Source organism: Anser anser, assembly GCF_964211835.1.
Source record: "Anser anser genome assembly, chromosome: 3".
Taxonomy (NCBI): Eukaryota; Metazoa; Chordata; class Aves; order Anseriformes; family Anatidae; genus Anser; species Anser anser.
In genome coordinates this window covers 60,576,413-60,592,290 of record NC_139722.1, presented here as the reverse complement: position 1 = coordinate 60,592,290, position 15,878 = coordinate 60,576,413, and the positions used below count along the sequence as shown (strand labels likewise).

The following is a 15,878-nucleotide window of genomic DNA, read 5'->3' as shown; positions in this document are numbered from 1 at the left end:
GGACTGACAAATCAATTATGTATGATGTATTGGTAATAATAAATTAGACAATCTGTTTAGTGCTTTCACTGTTAAAATAAACATGGCTAATTAGATACAGATGATACCAAAAACTTCTCTAAAGCTAAATAGTAATCCAGTGAAAAGGATGGCTTTGTGATATCACCATTTGGTCAGGGCTTGGAAAACATGCGTTTGATTCCTAGTTTTGCTAGGCAGATCATCCCTTATAATTTATTTCATCCCATTTAAGCTCATCACCCTGGCACAAATAGACACCTCTGAAGTTGAGTTGTTTTTCCTGCGTTAGATGTCTGTCTAGGTTAAGGCCTTCAGTGGATAGTTATTTCTCTGTACTGACTGCAGAACTGCTGAGATGAATCCCCCTCTTTCTGGCTCAGGCAAGTCATCTATAACTGTGAGAACGGAGCCTTCAGACAAAGATTTATTTTTCTTCAACATCTTCCAAAACTGGTTAAAGTAGTCTGCTCTCTGTCAGAAAACATACCAGATGTTGCGAAGGACAATGGTGTTGTGTAGCGACAACGGGTATCAGTGTCACTACATTGGAATGTCTTAGCCAACTAAAGAATAAAGATAAAAGTATTTCAGAAAATTTGCCTACAGAAGATAGAAAATATCATTGTTAATATGTTCCTTTCTATTCACTCCTTCTATGCTAAAAACAATTCTACTCCTGTGGCCAGAACCATGCATGCTTAAATCATAATATTGGACTTCCTTGTACATTTATTCAGATGCCTTTGTTAAATCCTTGTATGGCCATGGTGGTTAGCCTGGGCCATTGCAGTTGACAGGAAGATTTGTACTTAAGGTCTGGAAGAAGACATGTCTTTGGGATCTATGTGCACAATGACAATGAAGTTGCATTAAAAAACAAACAAACAAACAAACAAAAACATTCAGTTAACTACAGTGCCAGCGGTGGGGTTTCCAGCACTGATAAGCACTGATATTCTTTGGGGTTCTTCCTATAGAAATGCTGTGCAGGTGACTAAAGACTTGTTGTTTCTTATGAGAAGGAGGCAGGCAACATCTCAAGGGACTGGAAGACATCACAGCCTCATTTTACAAGAACCAGCCAACCTGTTTACCAGCTCACCTTCTCAGCCCATCCCAGAGACAAGATCCAAATATCAGGAAGAAGCAAGTCTGTACTTTTGGATTGCAACCTTTAGGGCCACAGCATGAAAGAGCAATTATTTTTCCATCATCCAAAGCCAAAGTGTTTCACACAGAAATAAAACTGCAGTCTACACTCATATTCTGGATTAAATACACCGTATCCTCTCCCAGAAAACCAAAAAGAAGAATTCTTCTCACCTAACTTTATTCTGCTAAAAGATAAGTATCCTGTCCCATCTGGTTGAGTGTCCATGCTGTCCATGCTGTTGAGTAGAGTATGATTGACACCTACGAGGATAACATGTCATATCCTAAAAATGGTGTCACAAACAAGTCTTCATACAGGCTAAATGTAGAGTTGTCTCTCTACATGGATGACAGAGGAAACACAAATGACCAGTTTAGACTAAAAATATTCCTTGAAGATGGCTGATATTAGGTGATATACATCCTACTTTCAGCAGTCTTAACCCACATACAGTCTCCACCTCATTCTCCACAGTTACAAAATGCAGTTTCAAGACATTTTTCTAAAATGTACTCCCTCAAAAATGCTCTTGGTTTCAACATTCCAAGCTGTTGCTGCCCAAGGCTCCTTAGTCTGGGAAAAGTGATCCTAGCAGTTCTCAAAGATCTGGGCAGAATTCCCACAGACCATTGTTCTTTCCAGTCATTATTTCATGAGCTGTTTTTGAGTAAGATTCTGCCCTCATATATGGCACATAAACATAGTCAGTCCCATGTGTGCATTACAGGGCAGAAGTGTTATTATGGAAGAAGTAAAAGCCATATGAGACCAGTAAGAAACACATTACTGATTTCTGGCATCATTACTGATTAAGAGAAATTTGGGGTTTGGGGAGGGGTTTGTAGTTTGGCATTTCCCTACTGAAGTCCTAAAATCCCATCTCACCTGTCACAATTATATGGTAGCCTTGCTACTCAAGTGATTGGAACTTCATTTTATTCAAAATGACAACTGTCTCAACATGGTCTGCATAAATTGGCACTATGTCAAGTCAGCACACCCAATGCAGGTGCAACTCCAAGATATTGAAGACTGAGGCATTTTGAGACTCCCAGTACACAAACAGTCCAAAATTAACTACTACCAGTTTTACCCTTTTACTTTCATCATTGCCCACATCCAAAACTACATTGGGCATCTGTTTCTCCAGAATGCCTTTCTTGGTATCTTCAGCAGAGAAGCTGAGAGTTGAATAGCCATAGAAACTGGACTGTATTCTCAAAGGTAAGGGTACTTCCACAAGAGCAGACTGGAAGCATATTGGTAGTATGAGAAAGCTTGCATAGCCATTGCAAGCGCTTTTACTATTCTGGGAATTTATAAAGGACTTAATGCCTACCACTTCAGGCCTATTTCTGAGCACAACATTCACTTTAAATTACGTATATACCCACAAATATGTGTTTGTCTACTGAACAGAACTATTGTCATTGCCTAGAAAGGGGTAATGTAGTTCAGCAAAAATAAGGATTGTTCCAGAGGTCAAAGATTTTGAAGCTTGGAAGATATACATAAACACACTGATAATAACAGTATCAGCATTAATATTAATATAAAATACATCATGCTTTGCATCCATCTGTTTATTGTCAACCAGTTACCTGAATATTGAAACACCCCAATGGCTTTTTCTTTTTTGGACCATTTCAGAGCAGTCTGAGACATAGGATACCTGGAATGTGTTCAGGAAATCCAGATCTGATGAAAATGCTTGCCCATTTCTAGACCAACAAGGCTGGTAAATGTACCCAAGCTTTTGAATAGTTGACTAAAACTGAACTTCTTTAGCAGTATTCCCATTAATAATGATTGGTACCATGTGAAACACTCATTGTGAAATTCAGAAGGATGAAAAAGTCATCTGGTTTTACTACAGAGTTTAAACTCAGCCCTTGTGCACTGAAAAACATACATCCTTTTTTAGCCCTAACAGCCAGGGGAAATTATACCTCCTCACATCCATAATGACAACTGTGATAGTTCCTTGTTAGAGCAGGCCCAGAGAAGGGCCATGAGGATGATCACAGGGCTGGAGCACATCTCCTATGGAGACAGGCTGAGGGAGTTGGGGTTGTTCAGCCTGGAGAAGAGAAGGCTCCGGGGATACCTTACAGTGGCCTTCCAGTAATTAAAGTGGGCCTACGGGACAGCTGGGAAGGGACTTTTTGTCATGGTGTGTAGTGATAGAACAAGTGGAAATTGTCCCTGCCCATGGCATGGAGCTAGATAATCTTTAAGATCCCTTCCAACCCAAACCATTCCATGATTCTATGATAAGGTGAATGTGTTTCAACAAAGCCTGTTTCAAAATCTAAACACAGTCCTTCATTATTATTTTTTTTTTTTTTCCAGAGGGATGGCAAGTTGGAAGCAATGGAATATGAAAATAATATTTACATGAAATGTTAAATGCTGTATATTTCTATCCCATTGCCTCTCATCTCTTTACAAACAGCTTTAACCTATTTTCACTTACTGGCATTTTCAACATCAGCAGTGCTTGCAGTATTTGCATGAGTCAGATCATGTGTGGTCTTTGTCTTGTTCTCATTAACTGGAGGTCAGCAAGAACTTAGTGGTAGAGCTTACAGTTCAGATGAGTCCTCATAATAAGTTAGAAGCTGTTGAGCATTAGAGGATAGAGTTTGAACAAAAGAGAGCAAGTCCTCAAATAAAATAAGGAATGTGGAATAACATTTTCTGGAGTCTCATATGGGTGCTGCTTCTCGGCTGGAGCTGAAGTTCCTTGTAATCCTCTACCTCCTTTAGTAACACCTTGTGCACCACTGCCCCATCTTCCTGCACTTCAGGAACTCCCTGAAGATCTGACAGGTTCCCACAGACCAGACAATCTGTCGATCTTAAATTCCTTCTTCCTGCTGAGGTCCTCTCTTTTTCCTTCTTCTCTGGTACCCACCACAAGAGGCACCCTAGTTCCCTTATGTTTTTACATCCTTCAGCATCCTCTGCATATCAATAGGCTAACACGTTTTGAGAAGACAGTTAGACATGGTATGGGAGAATTGAAATGTGTGAGCATGTTAACAGCTGTAAATTTATTTTGCCTAGGGACCAATGGAAACTGGTACCAAGACTAACTGCATGATGGAGCTCCATGACTTCCTTGCTTGCTTCACTTGACTACCATCAAAACCACTTAGGTTCATCCCACTGACATCTGGATTATTTCAGAATCAATTCCACTTACTGAAATATAGAAGTGTTAGGAAATGGAGATTAGGGCTGAATTGCATTCAGCCAGTGATTATTTCAGCTTTCAAATAGAGGTCTTTAATAGAAACTTGATAATGACTGTGTAAGACCCTGGCTGCCGCAGAGGCTCTTGGTATGCACTGCTGTATGTCGAGCTTGCGGGATCTTCTTCTGCCACTTGTTGTAAACTAAGAATTTATATTTATATCCATTCTGAATTTTTCAGGACAACAGCTCAGCTTAGCCTTGGTGATTCCTTTCCAGCTCTCCACAGCAGTGGGTCCAGGTAGTGCCCCAGATGGGCATCCTGAAAGTGCCTTTAGGAACCTAGAAATGTTTTGAAGGGACTCATTCTCTTCTCAGAAGTGCCTGTGTGGCATACCACCCCCTTCAAGTTCTGCTTCTACCAGTGCGAAATGGTCATCCTGCATAGAATCTTCCACAAATGTTTCTGTTCTTATAAATGATCAAACAAAATGCAGGGGAAAAAGATGGACCCCTGGAGCAGAGGGATACCTTGGCAGTACTATGTCCCTGGTTTCTCTTCAAATACCCTCAAATCTCCCAGAGGGTTTTGGGAGAAAATTGTCTCCATTTCACAACCCACGAAGCGTGTGACTTTTCCCCTCTTCACAGTCACACTGTGAGGTGAGTTGAATGACTCTTATCCAGTATTTTGGGAGTTAAAGTTGGAAGCATTCCTATAAATGTTTCCACAATGTCTGTACTTAATTAAACATTTTTCGTACTGAAGAATTCCCTCAGCATTAAACAACAGCAAGAGTCTGAACTTAACCCCAGTCATGGGCAAAATGATACTGTAAAAAGACAAGATATTCTAACCTTTTTTTTTTTTTTTTTTTTTTTTTTGTCATTTACCCTACCTTTCTCTTTTTTCTTCCCATTTTTAACATAAGAGGAAGGTGAAGGTGCTGAGTGCCCTGGCAGGTGTGTATGTCAGCTATTACCTCTGGCTGCAGCAGACACGTACATGCGACGTGTGTGTGAGCAGGATGGCGTTGTAATGAGCAAGTGTTTCCTTCCTTCCCTTTTCTGTTTATAACTTCTTGGTGTGGCAGCCCTGTAAAAATGCAGACGGGTGAACACTAGATGGAGACAGATGCTCCTGCCTTTGGGTTTAGGAGATTTCCTGGGGTGAGCTGACATTTCCCATCAAACAAAGAGCTAAAGCTAATCAGGTGCTGACTGTTCTAAAGCAGCAGGAGGATTTAAGCATTAGAGAGGTTTTACTCCCTTCACGTCATCTCAGACCTCAGCAAGCAGACATATTTGATTTTTTTCTTTTCTTTTTATTTATTTATTTATTTATTTATTTATTTATTTTCACAGGCAGGGAGTAATAGCATGAGTATGCATTTATGTAAGCATGCCTAAGGCACAAGAATTTGGAAATCTGTCTTTACCTCACAAACAGGTGATGTTTACCTCACAAACAGGTGACAATAATGACCAGCTAAGAAGAAAATGATGCAATGGGGAACAGCTGATATTAGATTGGTCAGATCATTGAAGCCATTATGTTTCATGGAAATAAGACCAATGAAGAAAAACAGCCTAGTGGTAAATACACTATCTGGAGGTACTGAGGTTAAAGTCCATTCTCTGCCTGACTTGTAAACATTTGGATTGAAAAACAGGTCTGATCCAAACAAAATCAAAGACTTGAACAACTTCATTTTCTTGGAAATACTGTGAAGATTTGGTTGTCTTTCCACTGCAGAAAGCAATACCTTCTGGACAGTTCTGCGTGTTTTTGACTCACCTATTCCCTGCCTCCCCCATTTCCTGGAGCTACAAGCAAAGAAAGCATGGGGAAGCTGTCAACAGAGCACACTTGTCCTTTGGAAGGAGCACTCTGAACTTTATTCATGCAGTCAGTAAATGACTTCTGCAGCGCTTGTGTAGTGAGGTAGATTGCTCTGACAAAAAAAGCAAAATAAGGGAACTGCAATGAATATGAAAGTAAATGTAGAATCAGAAGCTTTAAGGTAAAATCCTTGCACTGTTAATGACTGCCAGGAGGAGAAAAGCCAGTGGATCACTGGCCTTCACAAAAAGACATTGTAAGACATGTCTGTTTCCCTTTGTTGTTTTTTTCTTTCCTTTTTTTTTTTTTTTGAGCACTGAGAATTTTGTGAATTCTCCTGAGATACGATAAAGTAGAAAAAAGTAACTATTTTTTTATATTATATAATATGTTATGGCATATGTTGTATAATTTTAGAATGTGCAGTGAGAGTTGGAGCAGGAACTTTTGATTTCTAAAAGGTCAATTTCATGTATAGGCCGTCACCTGCTAATCTAATCTAATACTTAATCCCATAAAATAGGATGTTTTTTATGATCATAGCTTCAAAAGCAGTAAATTATTATTTTAAATAACACATCCCATCCTTTCTTCTTAAAAATGCATTGATAATCTTTTTTTTTTTTTTTTCTCCATATAATAATTCTCTTCCTTGGAAAATTGCATAAAGCTAGCTGAATTGTCTTCAGCTCATGGGATTAATTAGTTCCAACAGAGATAGTTGAAAGTCTTCTGAAGTTTGACTTTGACAAGTATTCAGAAGACTGATGCTTTTTTCAAAAGTTTCAAACTTGTCCAAACTAGATGAAAATGTTTGCCACAGAAATACTGAAAGGCCAATCTGGGGAGCCTTTCATTACATCCTGAAATGACCGCCCTTCTTGTAGTAAGAGATGCCTGATTGCTACAAACAGCACTGGAGAGTATTTGTTCACATAACAGTATTCAATGTGTTTGTCATTCTCTTCCTTGCCCACATTTGCAGAGAGATTTTTTTTTCCTTTTTGTTTCTCATTTCAATGTTTGAGAATTGTCAGTCCTTCACTTGTATCTACAACTGGAAAAGGGTGCTTAAGCACAAATAATTAATTTCCTTAGAAACTTTCGGCAGACCAGTCAGGGAACAAAATGTAGGGAACAGATCCCACCACTTGAACAATGAATGCTGAACAGGCAGAAGAACTAGTATTCATGAAAATCCAAATCACACAAACAGAACTACCAGCATGTGGATTACTATTGCTAAATACATATGCAGAAACTGAGATTACTACAACAGTTTTTTTGACCAAAAGGTTTAAATAAGACTTTTTTTTTCTCGTGTTTTTTCCATCTTTGGTAATTTAGACCTTTACTTTAGCCCTTTTCTGAACCTGAGACTATGAAGGGTTAGTGACAAAGGAGGTTTAAAGGGTGACTGTCACTGTTTTAGTTTTCTGTGCTTTAAATCCTGCCTCACAATGCCATTCTTTGCTCTTACACTTTATTTTGAATTTTCAAAGCAAATACATATTTTTGAAAACCATTTCTCTCTGATAGTTTTACAGTGTCAGGGAGGGTCTTCTCTGATGATACTGGGCCAAAGCTTTAGAGAAATGCCAGGGAAAAGTGTTGAGCCACAGCAGGTCAGCTAAAAATGCATTGGTGTAGAAAGACAAGGGCCGAATTTAACATTTGTTTACCCCACCTCAAAAGCAAAATAAGCCAGAGACGGTGGTGAAAATACAAGTTTCCACGAATTCAGCTGATATCAGAAAGTTGGACCATTTAATGGGCCAGTTGTTGGAGTCTCAAGGAAACGTTGTGTGATGTTGCTGTTGGGAAACAAAGCAGCATTAGGGAAATGCCATCTCTCAAAAGAGAAGCCCCTCCATCGGTCAGGCATACCGAGGGGATCCTGCTGTCACGGAGGGTACGGTGCTACCTGCTTGAGGATGGTGCCACCACGACAGTCTGTTCACAGAAGAGCTAAAGCAACCGCTGTCTCCTTGAGTCCTTTAGGGCCAGTCCTGGGGTGATTCACACTGTCTCCTGTCCTGGACAGTGGCTAAACTCACAAAGTGCAAATAAGCAATAAGACAGACAAAAGAACAAATGGACTGGCTGTGTAAACTACAATCAGTGCTTATTCATAAGTTTGTTTTTCCTTACAGATCCCCCCCTTTTTAGGTGCAATGAGGCACTCCAGCTATTTGGCAGAGAAGAGGGGGAGCATGGTTTGTAAATCAGAGAACCTGCTTCCTTCCTAAAGCTGTGCGTCATTGCCTTGGGGGACTGTTACCATAACCAAGCTCTGAGCAAGTCAGTCCTGCTGTCTAGCCACAAAAGCTTCTCTTAATACAAACACCGCTGCATGCTGCTCCTGAGCACGGCAGATGTCTGCAATCAGCTATTGACTGACTACTATGTTTGTCTCGTCGGCTGGCCAGTACTTTTGGTTGATAGTAGATATCTAGGCCATGAAGTAATGCTGCTGAGAAGAAGCATATAGACATGGAGATTGGTACTGTCTCATAGGAGTTTACTAATCCTTTTGCAGCATAGTCAGAGACTGCAGACATGAAATCAGCAGTAGGAGTAAGCTCTGGAAGATTTGGTTATGATTAATCTTTCATGGGGGATGAGTATCCTTCTGTAGCTCCTTTGCTTCTGTGTCGCTTTGATAAAAACTTCATAGATATATTAAAGCATTCCCCAGCAACCTTTTAGACTATTACCAGCTCTAATAGCTTCAAGCAAAATACCAGGCACCTTATCCAGTTTCCACCCGATCTTCCTTTGGAGCCAAGAGAAGTTTGTCTGAATGGGAACAAAGAACCTAAGTATCTCGTCCTGTTTATCCACGGGCTGTCACCACCAGCACCTGTGAGTGACTGAAGTGTCACTGATGGCAGACAGCTCAAGTTCAAAACCTGCTTCCAGCTCAGCTGCCTTTCCCATTAGCCCCTGTTGTAATTAACATACCAAGCATTGTATGGCCAGGACCTTGTGCAAAGTGTGGCAGAGCAAACACAGGCTGCTCTGGTGGCAGGTGCCGGGATTTCGGCAGCACCCAGTTTACATCAGCAGCACTCAGCTTACATCGGCAGCCCTCAGGAAGACATCACTTGGTGCTAGTTCAGCATCATTCATTAGTGCCAAGCTAGATTTCTCTGTGTCTTCTGTGTTTTACATGTGTTTTGGTAGCTGCTGAATGTCCCAGCTGGGGTCTAGGCCCTGCTATGTTGCAGCTAGGCAGGCAACTTCAGTCTTTATACTGCAGAAATTACCCTAATTTGTGGTTACTTTCTACGTTCCCGCTCACTGTATTTTTCTCAACGACTGAGTAGCTTGATGCCTTTGCATTGTGCTGGAATCATTAAAGTGAGATAAGACTTGGCTGGTGGAAACTATCACAACTCCACAAAAGGCATACTTCTGTAATCTTTTACAGGAAATGAAATCTTCGTACCTAAGGTAGAAATATTTTTCCACGCTAACATTTGTGTTCTATCTTGTGAACAAGCTAAAGCTGTTTTACTTACTTCAGTTTCACCTTGTTTCTAACAGTAGGTTGCTCACTGCAATAACTGAAGTAATATTACAGGATTTAGCTAACCAACAAGGAGATTTATGAATAACAAATGCTAAAAGAAATGTATTTCCAGGGAATATATTGTGTGACTTATAAATGAATCTTGTAGTGTAAATAATGGGCATGCTGATGAAACGGAAATCTGCCTTAGGCAATATGTGAGCAGACAATAGTGTTAGATCAAATAGATCAATAAATTATCCAGCTGTTGCAGAAAATTATTAGAGATGCAGGAAAAGGCCAATATTGTGTTTTCAGCTAGTTCCATTTGTTTGATTTGTTCATTTCACTGTTATACTTCTACAAGCACGGAGTGTGCTTTTCTGGCTCCAACTACCCACTGAGGCAACTGCAATCCTGAGTACTTTGTGTGAACAGCTGACCATGGTAGGACAGCACAGACCCTCTTGCTTCAAACACAGGTGGTCCCTTTGACAGGCTGACTGATACAAATTCACAGGACACAGCTGACTACAAGATCTGCACGCAGCTCGTGTGCATGGATCCCACAAAAAAATAGTGGAAGTATTGAGAATAAGATGTAAGGCTACTGATACACCTGCACCTAGAAAGATTTTGAGGCTCTGCATTATGACACAAAATTTGGTTCGAGTAAATTGATGAAATATGGAATTATTCATTAGATGCTCAGCGATGATGTCAGGAATAAAAAGCAGAGGATACTTGTTTGACCTTGCTTTTCCCAACTGCTATATCTTGTTCCCATACAGTCAAACTTACCTCCCTATAATGTAGTTGGTCATTTTATGGTTAAGTCGCCTTTTTTTGATTGGCATAAAAATGCACAGCTATCACCACAGGGCTGTACAGGCACACAGTTAGATGCACTGAGTACATAGGAACAAGAATTCTTTTCCTGCCAGAGGTGCCAGAGAAAAAATGAAATAAGTGAATTGTCTCACAGGTTAAACACTGTGCAACACATGTCCAGTGGCTCCTTCTAGGTCTTGCCACTCACAGAGCATGTTGTGCAGGAAATGGTAAGATCATTACGGTAAGGGCTGGATGAGTCCTACATGGAACAGTTTGGCACGATAGCTTTCCAGATAAATCTAGGAAACTGCTGGTCTCTGTTTCAGAATGAGGTGGTCATAAACCAAAATTAGATCTTATGGTTTAAAACTGAGCAATGAAATGAAGTGATTTCTGTATCCTTTGTTTGAGGGAAGTGAGGAAGAAAACAATGAAGGTAGCCAAATATATGTACAGTGAAGTATGAAAATTAAGGGTAACAAGAAGGAGGGAAGTTAAGAAGAGAGAGAAAGGCAAAGAGTATATTTTCGGGCAAAATACTTTTGGGAAAGAAGCTTACAAACAGTGAGCAAACACTCTTTTATCCTGCTGTGCTCCAGTATATTCAAAGAAAACTTTTTGTGCACTTTCTTTCTGAAGGAGTTGAATCAGAGAAATACGCATCTCCATGCACAAGCTATGACCCACAAGTTAGGAGGAACTTTAGAGGTAGGCTAACTTATCGAGTCAGGAGTGGCAACAGTATGTTCTCAGCATGCCGCATCCTTTTCTGCCTCGTCTCATTAAGAACAAGATCTGTTAGAGCACACTGCTTAGGAGACCTTTTAACTTCTTAACGTATCCACTGCCTTTCATGCAGATATTTCCTGTTCTGAAACTGTGCCAGAAATTTCTGAGAAATCTCCATCTGTTGTATGACACACTGAACACCACGAGATAGCTAAATCCGTTATCCAGTCTGACTTTGCCAGGGTGATGACTCTGCAGACAATATGTGAAACTGCATGGGCTGGATTTCTCCTCCAGGCACATTGCCACTGGAAGACAGTTGCTTTCAGATGAACGCGGCTCCATGGGATAGCAGACAGGCAGTCCGTCCTTGTATCCTTTGAGCTGTCAGTGACCTGGATTTGCACTCGGCAGTCTGGTATCGGTCATCTTTTTCCTGTCTGGGAGAAGATTTACAAGGTGAACTAGAAGGGTTAAAAGTGGTGAGCCAGAGAAAAATATAAGAATATTTTTCTTCTGGACGTGGTCCTGGGAAATCTGCTCTAGGTGTCCCTGCTTGATCAGGGTGAGTAGACCAGATGACCTCCATCAGTCCCTTCCAACCCAAGCCATTCTGTGATTCTTCAGGAAAAAGCTGCCTCTCAATACTTGCTTGTCCATCAGCTAGTGAAAGAGGGCCCCGAGCCATATCAAGGACTTTGGAGTCCTACTACTAGTAATCAGTAGTTACATAAACTCACAATTATGAAAACAGTGAGGCACAGCTGCTCTGTGTCCTTGAAAGGTAGTTAAGATGTTTCCTTTGAAAGATGGCATCAAGCAGACATTAACACAAATGTCTCAGATTTTTTTTTTTTTGGTTGAAAAATTACAATACCAAGACAATTTCAATCAGATTTTTGCTTGTCTGAATACAAGTAGACAGGTTTGAAAATATTGGCCTGGATGCTGTCAAGTTCTGCATATTAAAGACCACACGAGATACAAAACGCACTCAAGATTTGCTGCTATCATGCAGATGATTTCCAGAAAGCCCAAATAAAAATATAGCCTTGTATCACACACTTTAATATGTCTGATTCCTTCCTTCTGCAGCTGGGTGGTTGTCTCACACAAATGCCAAGAAACGCAGTACAGTACGTACTGTACCTGTAGTTTATGCATCTATTATTCATGCAGATTTTTTCCAGGAGTAGATCATTTTGGGCAGGAATTGTTTGCTAGCTAGGAAAAGAGCGAAAGAAAAACAAAATAATGTCGCTTAGGGTGGGTGGTACTGGTAAGCAGAACATTATTGGTCTGTGCAGGCAGCAGGATCTGGGTTTGGTGGTGTCACTGACATCTTCTCTGAGCATGTCAATAGAGAACTATTACGGGAGCCGCAAGTCCAGCATGCAATTAGGGTTAGGTAAAGGGATTGAGTAATCCTGCAGTGGGTACTGTTATATAACTTTTAAGACTGTGCCCAGGAAACAGAGATGTAACTTGACACTACAGCAGCAATTCTTAACACTGTGACTGCCAAAGGTCAATTGCTATTTCCATTAAAAACCTCGTTTTGCAGCTAATTTATAACCCAGACAGTTTAATTCACAACAGGCTAAAAGTTGGCATAGATACTTATTTTTTTTTCCATTTGGAAAACTTAAATTAATTTTATAATAATTTAAAAAAATCATTATAGTTACTGTTATCGTTATCGTCCAGAGCATTGGAAACAGCAAAAGGAGCTTAATTGCTTCAGACTTTATTTTCTTCATTTAACAAAGGTTCAATTTATATCTCAAAGGATATATTAAGTCACTCACTATACTGGAAGCTTCTTCCTTTGCAGTCTATTTGCTATCTATCTATCATTCTACTTAACATACATTTAATTTACATCCCCTTAATTAATATTGAATCTGACACGTAAGTTCAGGTTCTCAGTACCTAATAATGGAACATTTGAAAGAAGCACTATTTTTTGTTGTTTTATAAGATTGATTTTTCTATTTCTTGTTCTATTTTTTTTTTTTCATGCAGGCTATCATGTTTGCAGTGTTAACCATTATTTTGCTGCAAGATTTTTTCTTTTTCAATTATCTAGCTACATATCTTTATAACAGTGTCAGTCAATTATAGAAATTCTGAGTGTGTGGAAAGACTTAATTTGGGTGTTGACTGAATTTTCCTTTATAATGTACTTTTGCTATGATTACTTTTATTACTTTATTATTTACTTCCTTGGCATCTAGCCAAGAGTAAAAATAGGAACTGTCCTGAACTCGGCAATCCTGCATAAAGCAAAAAATAAAGCCCATCACACAACAGGAGATTAGATTAAGATGACAGAACTGCATAAATTGTATAATCATTTAATTCAGATGGATTACACCTGGCCTGTGATCCTGAGCAAAGCTACATGGTCATGGGGGAGGTCTAAGGGGTGGCGTGCTCCACATCTCATGCCCAAAGGTAGGCTGTGATTTGCTGTGGGCAAACAACAAATGTGTGACCTCATGACAACGGATCTACCACAGCTTAATACTGTGGGATCTGAAAGCCATAGTTTTAACCTCTCTCTTCTCCAACTGCACCATTTGGGAAGATCAGGTATGGTCAAGGAACAGACTTAGGAATGCTATGTACTATTTTCACAATAGTCACAAAACTGGCCCCAGAAAATAAAGTCCAAGGACATGGCTCATTAACCCTACTCTTTTGAAAAATCTATGGAACTGCACAGAAATCACTTGAAAACCACAGAAATCCAGAAACTCATAAGTCTTTACTGTGAAGAAGTTAGACTTTTATCCTGTTTCTCTTATTAAACAATGCCCTGTCTCAGTAGGTTCAGGGGCACTTTTCTTAGAAGACACGTGGGGAAGGACCATAGTCTGTGTCTGGTAGCAGTTTAGGATAAGGCTGTAAGTTACAGATCATTATTATACGTACAACATTTTGGTTGAGTTGGGGTAGCTCATTTTATTTTCAGTTTTACTTTATTTTATTTTTAGTTTTTTTTTTTTTTATCCTTGAGAATTATTAAAAACAAAATGAGCTTTCTAAGCATGACTGCTGACCATCACAGTATGCAGGGCAAGATTACATGAAGCTAGAAGGGTATCCCAAATCATATTATGAAGGTTCCATGTTTATATGAGTTACATAAATTTATAGCTAATATCTTCACAAGAAAACATGCAAAGGATTATTTATAGATTCATTTGCTTTCAAATGTGCTTCTGTGATAGTGCTGTATTATATCCCACATGCCTTAGCAAAATGTTTTGTTAAGAAGATTTTTCATTTTGTAATTATTTAACTGGTGTGCATGTTTGCACATGGTATTCTGTGAATTTACAAAATAAGAAAGCCAGGCATTCATAACATGAGAAACAGACTTTGAGTGCTAGGTACAAATAGCAAGGGGAGAAGGAAAGTGAAAAGAGTTAGTCAAAAGCTGTTGTAATCATTTGGCCCCAGGAGATATTTCGTTTGTTTTTTGTTCCTATTCCAATGTATTATAACATTATTGAGATGATTTCATAGTTCAAGTGTCACTAAGAAATTGTATGTTTTAATTAGCATACTGGGTTTCAAACCTGTCAGAGAGCCAATATTTATCAGAGACACTCAATTTAATATTTTTATTTTCTACATAGCTTAATCCGTACTCTAAAATTGTGAACTCAGTCAGTGGTCTACTCAGTCTGCCTTTATCTGTACCAGCATGTACTGATTCAAACTGCTTGCTGCTAAACGTAAGGCAGAGCTGAAGAGTCTTTTTAAACTACTGTTGTGTTGTGGATCTGCAGTGTATATATTATTGGACACGACCAAATTCAATTTTTGGTGCTGTTTTTAGTCCTAATTTGGGACTTCCACTCTGGAAAGTGAAGAGTCTACAAGTGGTTTTAATATGCATTATTAAGAAAAAATGTAAGCTATTCGATGTGTTTCATTACTTTAATCAGGTGCATTCTATTTCTTTGCTCAGGCACAAAAATAATAACAGCACTTCCTTTAAAATCTACTGTGATTTTGAAATGAGTCAGCTTTAGGGGCAGCAAAATCTTCTAACATTGAATCCAAAAACAGTCTGAGTTGCCTTCATCTTGGTTTTCATTTGGTGTTCCATTTCTTGGTTTTAACTTACCTTAAAAATGTCAGAAAAGATCAACTCAGAACACAGTTCCAAGCCTTCCAGGCTGCGGTCGTTTTACCCAACTGGGCAGCTGAACTCCACCACAACCGCTCTCTCACTCCCCCTCCTCAAAGAAAAAGGGAGAGAAATACAACAGAAAAGGGCTCAAGGATTGAGATAAGGTCAGGGAGACCAATTATCATCATGGGCAAAAAAGACTCCGCAGAGGGAGATTAGTATAATTTATTAACTTACCCGGAGTGGACCAGCACTGTGAAAAACTTAAAAAAAAAAAAAAAAAGGAAAACCAACCAACAACAACCACAACAACCACCTTTTCCCCCATTCAACCTCTTTTATGCCCCCGTCCCACGCCCCCCCCCCCCCCCCCAGCAGTGCAGGGGAACGGGGAATGGGGGCCGTGATCAGTCTATAGCACTTTGTCTCCGCTGCTCCC

The 15,878-nt window shown here is 39.6% G+C and overlaps 2 long non-coding RNA genes across 2 annotated transcripts in view; one reads left to right on the top strand and one right to left on the bottom strand.

The window, feature by feature from the left end:
* The window catches only part of LOC310897268, a 54,288-nt gene that overhangs the window by 15,614 nt on the left and 22,796 nt on the right, over positions 1–15,878 (top strand). The window lies entirely within an intron of this gene.
* On the bottom strand, positions 10,152–15,779 carry LOC310897269. Its single transcript, XR_014582175.1, has 3 exons — positions 15,677–15,779; positions 15,434–15,548; positions 10,152–11,732 (listed from the first exon to the last, which is right to left on the bottom strand). It is a non-coding gene; the product is annotated as an uncharacterized lncRNA (long non-coding RNA).